This window comes from Sebastes umbrosus, chromosome 14 (genome assembly GCF_015220745.1).
Source record: "Sebastes umbrosus isolate fSebUmb1 chromosome 14, fSebUmb1.pri, whole genome shotgun sequence".
In the NCBI taxonomy this organism is placed as follows: domain Eukaryota; kingdom Metazoa; phylum Chordata; class Actinopteri; order Perciformes; family Sebastidae; genus Sebastes; species Sebastes umbrosus.
In genome coordinates, this window is record NC_051282.1 from 13,130,020 (window position 1) to 13,143,716 (window position 13,697).

At 42.5% G+C, this 13,697-nt stretch overlaps 1 protein-coding gene across 2 annotated transcripts in view; it reads right to left on the reverse strand.

The window, feature by feature from the left end:
- Positions 1–13,240, reverse strand: part of wu:fb95e10 (nucleolar protein dao-5) — a 40,166-nt gene extending 26,926 nt beyond the window's left edge. Inside the window, exon 1 of one of the 2 annotated variants that reach the window (XM_037791005.1) lies at positions 12,939–13,240. The gene's annotated coding sequence lies outside the window, so the exon portion shown is untranslated. Of the gene's footprint in view, positions 1–6,318; positions 6,475–12,938 lie in introns of those variants that run through there. The other variant, XM_037791007.1, reaches the window with a different exon arrangement.
- Between the last annotated feature and the right edge of the window lie 457 nt (positions 13,241–13,697).

Here is a 13,697-nt window from a genome sequence, read left to right on the forward strand (position 1 = left end):
GAAAGACCAGCGAGGGACTCCTTTCCTCCAGTACATTGGTCTGATCATCAACAAGGTCTGCTCCATTCTCTTAAAGGAACAGTGTGGAACATTCGGGGTATATAATAGTGGAAATGGAATATAATATTCATAACTATGTTTTCATTAGTGTATAATCACCTGAAACTAAGAATTGTTGTGTTTTCCTTAGCTGAGAATGAGTCCTTTATATCTACATAGGGAGCGGGTCCTCTTCACAGAGTCAACCAATGTTTCTACAGTAGCCCAGAACAGACAAACCAAACACTGGCTCTAGAGAGAGTCTTTCACATATTTACTCTTAAACTAGTGTTATTATGGTAAGGATGGCCTCTGTGCGAGGCGAACGGCGTTACCACGATTTTGCACTCTGCAGCTCACGTTACAGCAGTATTGGAAAGGGAGGCGTGAGCGGAGTGGTACTCAGTTGGTTGCAAACTGTACCTTTAAATGCGATTTTATAGACTAACTTTAATGTAACAGCCTTTGTTTCAACTAGTTTTAATGCTGTTTTGTTTTTCAAACTTGTTTTAACTATATTCTGAAGTGTATCTATCTTACATACATTAACAGAAACACACACATATATAGGCTACACTGTATGTGCACACAGTATATAATAGTGGGTGTGTTACTTGTGTATGTATTGTGCAAGTACATACAGCACATAGTTTACTTTTTAAAATTGTATTTCATACTTTTAACTCTTCTTGTTTTTATATCATTACAAGGCTTTTGTATTTTAAGACATTTTGTAAAAATTTGCTTTCAGGGAAATGCCGTCCGTTTTATTTCTGTTGTTGTTGTTGTTGTTGTCATTATTCTTACACTTAATCGGCCTCAAGCTGTAAGCTAATGATGGGCAAGCCAGCTCTGCAAGGTGTGCTCATCCTCCTAGGCATCATCCCTTCCTTTAATACCCACACTGGGACACAGACAAAATGTGTGTGTGTATCCCTGACACACACACCAGTGTTCGGGTCTATACTGTCAATAACTGGAAGGCATCCAGCTCCGCTGAGGGATCTAAGCTTTTCTGACTGTCTAGACATAAACATGCGGTTCTTGAATAATCAGCTCATCAGCATAATAAAACAGAAAACTGCTACATTGACCTCCTTTTGGCATCAAGTACAATCTACTACTGTGTGTGTGTGTGTGCAGGGGGGTGCACATGCACTAAAAATGCCTGTTTAGAAAACAGCAGGAGGTCATATTTAAAGAACTGCTCACTGGAAGATACCACATTTCTGTATCTTAAAGGGGACCTATTTTGTTGTGCTTTTTCCCTTTCCTTTAGTGTGTTATATCGTTTTTTGTGCATGTAAAAGGTCTACAAATTCAAAAAGCCCAAAGTCCACGCCATAGAGAGTTACTCTCACCCACAGAAACACTGCTCCTGAACTGCCTGAAACGCCTTGCTTGAAATCCTGCCTTTTCATCCGTATTGTGGTGATGTCATCAAGTAACACACTTGCATAATACCTGCCTCACGACTACTTTGGCACGCACTCAGACGAAGCTAGTTAGAGCGGAGCTGGAGCAGAGTCCGAAGAGTTTGGTTGACCCATCACAACAGAGTGGGCCAGCTGACCAATCAGAGCAGACTGGACTTTTCGGGAAACCCAAAATACAAGTATGAACCTAAAAATAAGCATAATAGGTCCTCTTTAAAAAAAAACAATAGTGCTGAGGGTAGCTGTGACTCATTATGCAGATTCAAATTAAAAAGCAGCAGCGAGGGTTATTGAGCTAAATGTTAAAGTTAATGTCAAATCTGCTCTTTAGCTGTGGTGTGTGTTCACGTCTATCCACTGTCAGTTAGAAGCAACAGACTCTTCGCCTTCTCTACACAAATGTCGAAATCAAAACGCTCCGGCTCATTCAATCACTTTAGCCAACAAACCATTCAATATATGAATCGCTGTGGTAGAAAGTCGACTGTGCTTTCACAGTACACAACGGTGTACTCACACATGCATTCTGTGAGCCTTCTCCTATCCCCGGGGCCTACTCTAAATAGCAGTCAAAGAGAGGGATTGTGGGGGAAGGAGGCGGTGGGGGTGGGGGTGGGGTGGCGGAGACGGTAGAGAAAAAGGATGCAAAAAGAAAGTGAGCTTTTGTGGCCGATGTAACACACCGCTGACTCTGACACGAACTCGTGCAAGCTTGATGGTATCATTCGAGACATAACTAATGACTCCGTGAGAGGATAGAGGGTTGGAGCAAAGACGTCTGCGGTGAGGGGAGAGGATGTTTGTGGCTCGGGTCTGGTTTTTGAAGACATTTTTAATGAGCAGTCAGTGGCCTCTGACCCTGTAATTGACATGCTTTTATCTCTACAAGCAGCAAACAGAAGATGCTGAGCTGCGGTGTTTGCTCTTTGACACTGCTAATAAGCTGTGCTCCGACACAGCCAGGGTACGATTTACAAAGCACATCTCATAATGTAAAATCACAAATGTCAACGCAGGAAAGTGCAAGCGCTGCCTTGACTGTCTTTGCTTGAATAGCTGTTCATTTAATTTAAGATATATTGGTTTCGCAAAGACAACATAGCTTGGACACTTGTGATGGGTTAAATGTTTCTTCCTTTGCTGACTATGATCCAATTTATTTAAATCAAACCGTAAAACAGCAAAGATAAGATTTCTTTAGTGCTCTTCACATGAAAATTACTTTCATTATACTCTGTAATAAATGTATTAAGTCCTTATTTGGAAAATGATTAACAAAAACATGTCATGATACTCAGTTTCTTTTAAAATATGTAAAAATATACAATATCAATATTAGACATATCCATGTATTGGACATCAGTCTAACCTTTTAGTTCTTCCTGTCTTGTTATCATGTCAACAGCTCCAAACTTGTCTCTTTGAGGAGCACAAGACTTAACTAGCGCTGCTGCTTCAATAATTTACTGCTCTCTTGCTTACGGTACTGCCTGCACATGGGCAAGTGGGCTGGCGCCTCAGATATGATGCAGTTTTACTTGTTGTGGCTGAGTCCAAAAATGACAAAATAAGGTGGAATGTGAGTAATGTGTTAATGTGTATGTGTATCACTCCTCCTCTTTGCAAGGGAGAGAATGTCAGATTCAAGACACCACATGCTGGCATGGGGCCTGAGATTGTCCATTCAACCTACTCCAAATCACAACAGTAGTCTCAGTCAACTCTCCGCCCCATTTAGGCCTACTTAAACCCATGCTTTCTATATTATGCCCTACTATGAACTAATAAAAAACAAAAATGTATTGATTAGTTGTCAAATATTAAATTAATTGCCAACTATTTTGATAATCAATAAATCAATTTGAGTATTTTTTAAGACAAAAGAAAGTAAAAATTCTCTGATTCCAGCTCAAATGTGAATATTTTCTGGTTTATTTACTCCTCTATGACAGTAAACTGAATATCTTTGAGTTGTGGACAAAACAAGACATTTGAGGACGTCATCTTGGGCTTTGCGAAACACCAATCGACATGTTTCACCATTTTCTGACATTTTATAGACCAAACAACTAATCGATTCATTGAGAAAAAAACATCGTTAGCTGCAGCCCTATTTTGACAGTTGGTCAGACAAAATCAGACATTTGAAGACATCACCTGGAAAATTATTAGGATTTTTTTCATTTTCTAACATTTCAGAGACAAAACACTTAATTGATTAATTAATTAAAGAAAGTGATTGATAGATTAACAGACTATCGATAACGGAAATCATCATTAGTTGCAGCCTTATTTTCATTGTGTTTCGTGACAGTTTAGGTGAGCTTTATTTTGTGTCTGTCCAGTTTGAAGTGTTTTACGATGCTCCGCTACGTACAGCTGATCTCAACATAAACAAAAACACACGTGGATGATGGCGCAAACTGAACGGAGGGGGGGGGCAATCGTACTCGGTCACCTTGGCGGAGGTCTGTGCTCTCCGAGTGCAATTCTAGCTTAGAATTGCAACCAGATTTGGAACTGGAAATGGCTATGTAGCAAAATGCTAAAAGAAACATTCAACATTATAAGTTGATGGGGTAGCACCCAAAATTAATTAGAACTGAGACTAACTGTTAGTACACTATTAGTACAAAACAATTAGCAACTAGAAGGTAGGATTAAGATCAGGATGACACTACTAAGAAACGGTGTTGAGGAAGATGCTAAAAGCAAGAACATGAGTGCAACAGGGGACTGACAGGGAGAAAGATCCATCTTCACTTCTTAGAGAAGTGAATCAAAGGAATAGATGTACAGCAAAGATGCCCCACGGCTGAATGTTTCATTTACTCTCAGCCAAATCTTGGCAGAACACCAGCAGCAGACTAACAGCTACCATCAGTCACAGGCATACACTGTTTGAACAGGTAGAGCACAAGAAATTATCTCCACAGTCAATGAAGCCATTTGTATTGGACTGTAAACTGTCAAATAAACCCATTCTGTCTATAAAGTCAGCTTTCTCTTCTGGACTCATCATTGTCGAGGAGTTATGTAACAGCCGTCCATTATCACAGCAAAACCTTTCAAAGCCACTTCTACCCACCATCACTGCAACCGCTGACTCTCTCTCTCTCATGACACTTAGTGGGATGGTTTCTCTGCATGTCACCGCCTCTTCCTCAGCCTCAACACGCATCATTACGGCTTGTTGCTGGGGCTGAGTGTTACCAAACACATCCCTGATGAGGATGTGCATAGGGATGGAGGGATAGAAATGATAGGTGTTATGTGTAGGAGTCGGATGAGGGGGTGCCGAAGGTACATGACACCCAGTTAAATCCAGCTGGGGGGGTTCCCATTTAGTTGCCTTGATTCTAATCACAACTCACACATTCCCTCAAACACCCCTGGCCTGAGGTCAGGAAACCGCCTCTGACCTGCACACAAATAAACTCCAAACAAAGCCTGCTGCTCTGCATGGCCCACATTCCCCACAGACTGTGGGAGGGATGAGCAAGCAGGGGAGAGGGAGAGAGGAAGCAACCAAGAGAGGGGAGAGAGATACAGGAGGTAGGCTTCCATCACCATGTTGTGCAAAGTTGTGAAAAATCCTGCAAATTATGCAACCCAGTGTCTTTTACTACACTGTGATTGTTGCAACTTTTGTTTCTTTTGAACTTTTCTGTAACTTCAAGGTACATTATTGCTGCCCTATCTACCATCCTCTGCATGTTTCAGGGTAAAACAATATATCATTTAATACGTATTTTTAGTTATAGTTACATTTAAATCAATCAAATGAAATGTCATGAGAACCAATACTTTGGTACCTGGGCGATGAAAACGTGACGGTACTCCTTTTTTTACAGTACTGTAGGTACTGTCGAGACTAACGGCGTCCCGGGGAGGACAATAAAAAATGTGTTTGGGATGCAGTGAACTCACCATCGATGCATCCAGGGGACGCACCCTATTTTTTTCCCTGAAAATGCTACATTACGATTCAAGAGGTTTTCACAGCAATATAAAATAGATAATAGAGAGGGCATTATGACCTGTTTAACTTCCTAACAAACACCAGTATGCAAACGATAATAAAGGAGTGTATGTTGAAGTACATGGGATTTATTGTTTTACTTTTGTTTTTTACCGTGGTATCGAATTGGTATTGAGAATCGTGGAATTTCACTGGTATTGGTATCGACTACTAGGTTTCTGGTATTGTTACATCCCTAGATGGTTATTGTGTTTTTAATGGTAGTATAGCAAAACCTAGAAATGCTATATAAACCTCAGCTGTATTGTTAATGTATTAACTCTACTTAAAATCGTGTCTAGTTTCTTGATAGAGAGTGATTTATGATATATAATGTTGTATTTCCATCTTCAGCCCTGTGCTTTACCAACATTTTATGAGAATATTAACTGTAACAAATCATAGAGCGTGTTATTTTCTCCCGCTAAACAAGCATTAATGGTGAGCTACTTTTTCAACCCTAGTAAGTAGTGTCTGCAAGTCTACCCTTCAGGCTCCATCCAGCCCCATCAACCTTCACTAATAAGGCAGGGCAACCTGTATGTAGCCTCAGAGGCAAAGCTAGGAGCAAAAAGCACCCGCTGCTGCTCGTTGATTGTTATCAGCGTGCGGTGATAATTGAAGGCAGCTCGGATCAATATTTGTATCAACTCAGATCTTCTCTCATCTAGACCACGGTGGCCGGACAGCATTTTTCTCACATTTCCAATCAGGTCTTCTTGTGTGGTAATTCAAAATACACATAAAAACAGGTGGATGGAAACATACTGAACACTATGAAGAAAAATGTGGCTGCCGATGCCATTAGTTATCCACACCTACCGTTTGTACACAGACAGCGAGGCGACACGAAAAAAAACAAACACACCAGTCTCCTCCCCCGCTGACTGTCAAGTGAACTCCTTAAAGGTGTATAGTACAGTCATTCCTATCACTTGATTTCCAGTGAGTCAATGAAGCTGCTGGGATGCTCAAAAAGACAAACTGAGCCAGAACAAAAGGCCCCGCTGGGAGGAAGTCTTTTTCTGTCTCCTTGTTTAGTTGGCTGCTTCTGGCTTGAGTGAAAAAGAGCAGCAGATTGTGCGACAGACACCTGGATCACAGAAACATGTGACCAGAGAGGCTGGCACTAATCCTAAAGACTCTTTGCAGCATTGCACTAAGATTTTAAAGTGTCCCCAAGTGATAACTCAACTGAAATTAAAGGATTGCAAGACTATAAAAACAAAATAACAAATCAGCAAAAAGGCGGGTAAGACTGCCATAATTGGCAGAGAATGCTAATGGCGTCACAGTTTAGGGCTGTACATTGTGTGCGTTCACACACCACCCCCTCCTTCCAACAAGCACCACATAAGTTGATGCAGACAAAACGCACATACATACACTCAAACCCCGTCCTTCACATGGTGCGCCCGGGCTCGGAGAAACTCGACCCCCTGGGGACGGGCAGATTAACACATGACAGAGCTTGTTAACCCCGGACAAAGAGAGATTCTAATCTTGTACAGTCGGCTTCGACGGTCCTAAAACAGTGCACAGACACGGCTACAGGGAAAGAGAGAGAGGGGGAAGCCTAAGAAAGACAAGAAAGAACAAGGGAGGGATGTGCGGCGGTAACAGAGGCCTCAGTATGTCCCAGAAACTAGACAATGCTCCGTCAGCCCCAAAACAAAAAGGGCAGAGACAGAGCCCGGCGAGGGCCCTACAACAGCCTTGCTGAGCTCCACCGCCCGCAGGGACGACCAGCAGGGCAGCGCAGAACTCAACTGTGTGGATATTGATCACACAGGAGAAAGTGGGGAGCCAGGCTAGCAGCTCTACAGATGGGAGGGACAGAGAGAGAGACAGAGACAGACAGAGGAAGTGCATTAGTGAGGCCGGTTCCACTGATGCTGTTAGCTCTCTCCCCTGGGAGATAAGAGAGATAGTAGTGACATGGTTTTAACGGAGGATAATAAAAAGGAGGGGAGGGGGTGGGGGGGGGGTAAAAGGGACTGAGAGAGTGGGCAAGCAAGAGAGAGGCAGAGGACCCAACTGAGAGGCAACAGAGAAACTAAGGCTAATTTGTAACTTGAAGAGCTGCTGGATCATCTCCATAATGGGCCGTCTGCCCACAAACAAGCTCCTCTTTGGGGGTAAATGAGATCAGGCCAGCCCGGGACCAGCTGGTGGCTTGGATCAATGACACCAGATAGAAGCAGATATAGAGATGGAGGAAGAGAGGACAGAACCGAGGCATCTGGACAGGATGGCGGAAACGCACCGGAGAGGCTTTGGCGTTCTCTCGAGATTTCGCCCGAGGGACACCGACGCACGCACGCACGCACGCACGCACAGGACAAGTGGAACGTCCATAAGAGGATTATGTCCTCCTGTTTGAAGTGGAACAAGGCACGTTCCAGATGGAATCTGATCCCTTGCAGCACGGCGGACAGGTTGGAAGGTTGACCAGATCAGCAGCCAGTAACTACAGCTTTTCTAAGAGCAAACGATACACCACACAACTGGCATCAACATCTGCCAAGTCACTGTCAGAAACTCCTCTTTCACCACATCCACAAAAACTAACTTTTTACAGTGGTTGCACTGGTGCGTCTAACTTTTTCATTTAGGTGCAGCAGCACATAATTTATGTGCACCGAAAAATTTTCACCACACCTTTTGGCACCCCAATAATACCTTTTAAGAGTTTTGTCATTTCCCATAGGCCTACACTAGGGATGAGACGATATCAGAAATGTAGTACTCGATACCAATACCAGTGAAATTCACAGTAACAACAAAAGTAAAACAATAAATCCCATTTACTTTGCATACTAGTTTTTGTAGTAAGCTAAACAGGTCATAATTCCCTCTCTATTATCTCGTTTATATTACTGTGAAAACAGCTCCTTCAAACAACTGGATTAATTCAAGTTTCTCGCCAAAAACTACATTTTACAAGATTACATTTGCCCAATACTCATCTTTACTGAATGCATAATAATATAAATCAATGGCACCTCCCGTTAACTAGGGGGAACTCAGGGGAACAATACGATGGATCCCCTGAACGTCAATAGTGAGTGTAACAGTCTACCTACGGTACCGTCAGGTATCCACATGTGTACATATTACGTTGGTATAAGAGCAGCGTAATATAATGTGTTTGTTGCGAGCGTGCGGTCAAGCGACAGAGAGAGATGCGCTCAGAGCAGATCAGCCATTTGGCGATCATCGGAGCAGGAAAGGAAATTAGCGGTAAAGTTGCCTTGTGTTATTAAATGTACCGTGTCACACACACACACACACACACACACACACTTTTTGCCCTTCCCACTTGTGAAATGAATCTTCCGCCGTGTTCAGAATTAGGCCTCTTACCGGGGACTGAGGAGACAGGTGGTGGAGTGGTGTTCTGCCGGTGAAGCCGGTCAGGTCCAGGAACAGGTTTACAGGGCACAGCAGCATTTTTCTTGACAAAAAACAATTACTAGTTCTCTTCATTTTGAATTATCGGTATGTTTTATGGTTGTGGTGTTGCTCAAGGAGGAATAGGCTACAGGGCGCGGTTTCACTCATAAACACACAGTCAGACCTGTCAGGTGCACTCAACAGATTTTTGCTTGCATATTCAACCAAAATGGTCGCACTCTGGAGCCCTGAACAACCATAAACATGCATTTAAATTAGCACTTCACAGAGAGTAAATGATGTATCTTTACGGCATCAATCTAATACATTGAGACAGATTTAAATGTCACCAGGAGAAATTGATATGACAAGGAAATAAATCGGCCCCTACAGCTGCCTATAGTAAAGGGAGTCTATCATTCTGTCAGCACCAGTGTCTGGCACGAATACCTATCATTCCACAAGCGGCTATGGTGAGGGCAGGCTGGGTAGCCTCTGACATAATCTGGACCACATCAGGCACTGGGCCAGAGCAGCAAAAGTACAGTAAAGTCAACGTAAAGAGGGACCCATTGACACAAATATCTGTGAGCCACAGGTGGTAGGGCAAACCATGGTTTTTGGCCCCATTTTTATCATCTCCAACACTGCATTACACCAAACAACCAGGCACCGCTAACACACTGTACCATGCAAAATTTGGTCTTGAAGCCTAGCAACAAGGCTGTGAACCACGTCTATTATCCATCCTCCCACCAGAGGAATTCAGAGCGTCCCAAACACAGCAAATTACTGCAGCTGCTGGCAAATACGGCCTCGAAACCACACCGCCAGCTGCCAACTGCATGCCCTGACAACTGTGACAAACCGAGGCTGATATCACGACTGGGAGCACGAGACGACAGCAGAGTTTCCTGAAGCCTCAATCACCCAGAAAACAGAGGAGGAAATTCAGCCAAATGTGGTTTCTGTTGGTGTTTTGATAATCTCTAAACAAGAAAGCTATTGTGCCGTCGTTGCCAAGGATTAAAACAGGGCTAGAGGCTGATGGTGGTCATTTTTTAAAGACGCCAAAAAGTGCAAGGGTCATGTGTTCGGTCTGGAAAAAAGCCTGATGACCAGAGGCACAGGCTCTCTGTTGTCACAATTGAGAAGTTCAGAGCTGGAGGGGCTTTCAATCTGAGTCACACACCAGTCCTTAGGCTGAGGGCAGGCCGACACACTGGTCTATTAATGCGACAATCGTCTCCCCTCTCAGAACGATGACATGGGTCAAGAGGCCAGCTGGGGGCAAAAGAGGATATTAGAATTTAAATTGCCCTAAAATGCAAGCATATGAAAGACAATATTGTGACGACAATTTTTAAGCATGATTTGGGAACAATAATCTCAACAGAAGAGGCGCATTGATGGTTTACGTTATATATCTGAGTTATTACAATGGCTCTCATTCTCATGCTGCTGTTAGAACTGCAACTAAGGAATGTAATCATCATTATCACTTAATTGAGTTTAGGGGCCAATTAACACGTATTTTCATTATCTATTAATCTGCCAGCCATTTTCTCATTTACTTAATTAATCGTAATTGTCGTAAAATGTCAGAAAAGATGAAAAATGCCCAGAATAACTTCCCAGAATCCGAGGTGGCATATTCAAATTGTTTGTTTTATCTGACCAACTGTCCAAAATCCAGATAGCTATTCAGTTTTCTATCATATATGACAAAGAAAATCACTGAAACAATTAATCAATTATAAAAATAGGTGCTGATTATTTCTAGGACTGCCCCCTCTTCGTCGATTAGTCGACTAATCGACTAATCGACTAATCGGTCATTTTGGTCTCAGTAGACTAAGATTTTTTTTTGTCGACTAATTGATTAGTTGATTTAATCGACAAATCTGTAAAACTGAGTTTTTCCACAAAGGTTCACACAAAAGCACCACTTTTCATTCTTTGATGTTTAAGGAAACATCTGACTTGATTTAAACATTGCTTCCCTAACTTTTTAAAACAAAATGTAATAAATAAATACATAGATAAATATTTAGTGAATTGTTACTTATCATTAAAATAACAAATCGTATACAAACCACTTGGCCAAAAATCTTCAAAATTAACAGGAATTACAATTCAAGTGTAACCTTTTTCATGCAGCAACAAATTGGTCAAAACCTAAACAGGAATTAAAATTACAGTATATAATATATAGAGTATACAAACATAGAATTTAATTGAATAGATCGACCCCTGTCACTGATATCCAATCCAGCTATTTGAGTCAGTATCGGCCCGATATCCGATCCGATATCGGTGCAACCCTAGTGAGACATACAGCTTACTGATTAAACACTGGTATCTGATCGGTACTCTGTATCGGCTGATACCCAAAGCCCAAGTATCGCTATTCGTATCGCAACTGAAAAAGTCATATCGGTGCATCCCTAGAAAAGACATTATTGTACCCATTTTTTCTTTATTTTCTTTTCCAGAATTACAATAATCTGCTTCATTTATTCATGTATAGTTTCTGTCAAATCCTCCCCACGCAGAAAAATGCCTCAGGCAGTAATCCACATCCTCCTTCTGCATCCTCCAATAATCTCTTTAAGACCATCTTAAATAACTTTATGAAAACAGAGCTGCGGTTTTTAATGGCAGCTAAATTTAATTTCATGATTGCATTAGGCCGCCTGTCGGTCCTCCATTTCCCTGCCTCATCCACCAACACTGTGAGTCAGCCATTCTCTCATCCGTGCACCATGGGGTTGGGGGGCGGACTAGCTGATGGCTTAGCCCACCACTGACTTAAGAGTCCTGGAGTGTTTCCGAGCCCCTGCGTGGCTGAGCCTTAAAAGTGCTCATATTAGTCGCCCCGGGATGCCATTTACTAAGGATGACATCAATACCTCACGGTTGATCGCCACACACTATTGACCCGATCCAATGCCCACCATGGCCACAAAAGCTTTAGACAATTTATGTCCCTGTCTGCCAGCACATCAGGGGAGGAGAATAGAGTTGTGGGCTGAGGATAAAGATTTCCAATGCTTGCATGTTTTTGCAGTTTATTAAATGCTCTTGGCCAGGCTTTGTGGACTGGCAGTGTTCTCTCCTCTCCATTGTTCTACAGAGGGGAGTGTAATCTGTCTCACTCACCAGAAAGAGTCAGTGGAGGAGCAGCTATATGGATGGGCCCCTCCATCCAGCCTCCAGCCTTTTACTCTCACACCACAATAGCTGATCACTTTTTGGGGGGGTGACATTAATCACCTCTGATTACATGCCAGCTTGAATCTGTGCAACAGCCATCTCAAGAGATATTTTCACACACACTCCCTTCGAGGTCTGAGAGAAAAACTGTTGCTTTAACATGCTACAAATGGCCCCTAAGGTATTAGTATTTAGTTGACATGAAAACTGCATCTGCTAAATGATTAGCCTCCTAAATTTTGCCGGCTTTCCCCCCCTGAGGACACATTTCTCGGCCCATCACCAGAACAATGGGCATCCACGATGGAGGATGGAGAAGAAGGAGGGAGGAGATAAGAAAAGTTTAGTGAGGGAAAAAGCAGACAAAATGGTTTCAAAAAGAGGGGAAAACGTTCTGTGTGTTTTATTATTATTATTATTATATGTTTTGTTATGTATTATCTGTTTTAGGTTAAGCCTAACAGGGCTGTTGAGCACTTCCAGCCTGACCACGCAGCCAGCCTGCCACCGCCCCATCATCAGACCCTCTCAACGGGATCACACTGAAGCTGAACCAGGGCGGCAAAAACACACCATGATACACCAAAACAAAACCTTTTTACACATTTTAAACTGCGTATTTAACAGAAATATTCATTCAAACAAAGAGACACCATATTTTAGTTTGGTGTTATAATGTGGAAACACGTGTAATAACACGTTAAGTACAACTAACGGTTTGTAACGGACATTATGGTTTTTAAAGATAACCGTTAATTAGCCTTGGCAACAGTTACTAACTGACGTTAGCATTGTTAGCTAAATGCTAACACAGTCTCGCCCTTACTTACCAGTCAGTCAGTGCTAGCAAGATCCTCTCCAGCTATACGCCCCAGTGTTAGCAGCTCAGCACTAACCACCGGCTGAATCCTCCGGTCAGAGTGAGAAGATAAAGTGACGGTGAGGATAAACCGGAGAGAATCACGGAGAGAACCGAGCCGAGCCGACAAAACGGGAGAAACTTCTTCTGGGTCTCGAGCGCCGTGTTTCTCTTCAAGTGATGCGCGTTCACTGAGAGGAAGAAAGGAGGAGAATGACGCTTCAGTCCACTCTCTCTCTCTCTCTCTCTCTCTCTCACACACACACGCACACACACACATAGACAACCACGTACACACACACACACGGTGGTAGACCGGTGAGCGGATGGATGGACAGGCGGAGGAGAGGGCTGCTGCTGCCTTCAGGTGCTCCAGGAAATGTCGGAATTATGATAGACCCGTGATCATTTTGAGCTGTTGTAAAAAGGCAATATTAGTATATGACATTTTAAATCATATTAAAACAGGCCACCCTTTAAAGGTCGATGCTCTGTTCACACCTGGCCCAGCACAATGTGTTCTTGTTTTAAAAAAAATATGAAAATATGAAATTATGTTGTTGTATTATTGACATAACCCTAGGATGGATCACAATGTGGCCAGGGGTAGCTGCCAGATTAATGCCATTTCAAGTAAAGTAAATATTCTATTCGCTGATATTTGTTGTATGAATACGTCTCAGACTGTTTTGCTTTTGTCATATAGTTATATAGAATCTTCTTAATCTTT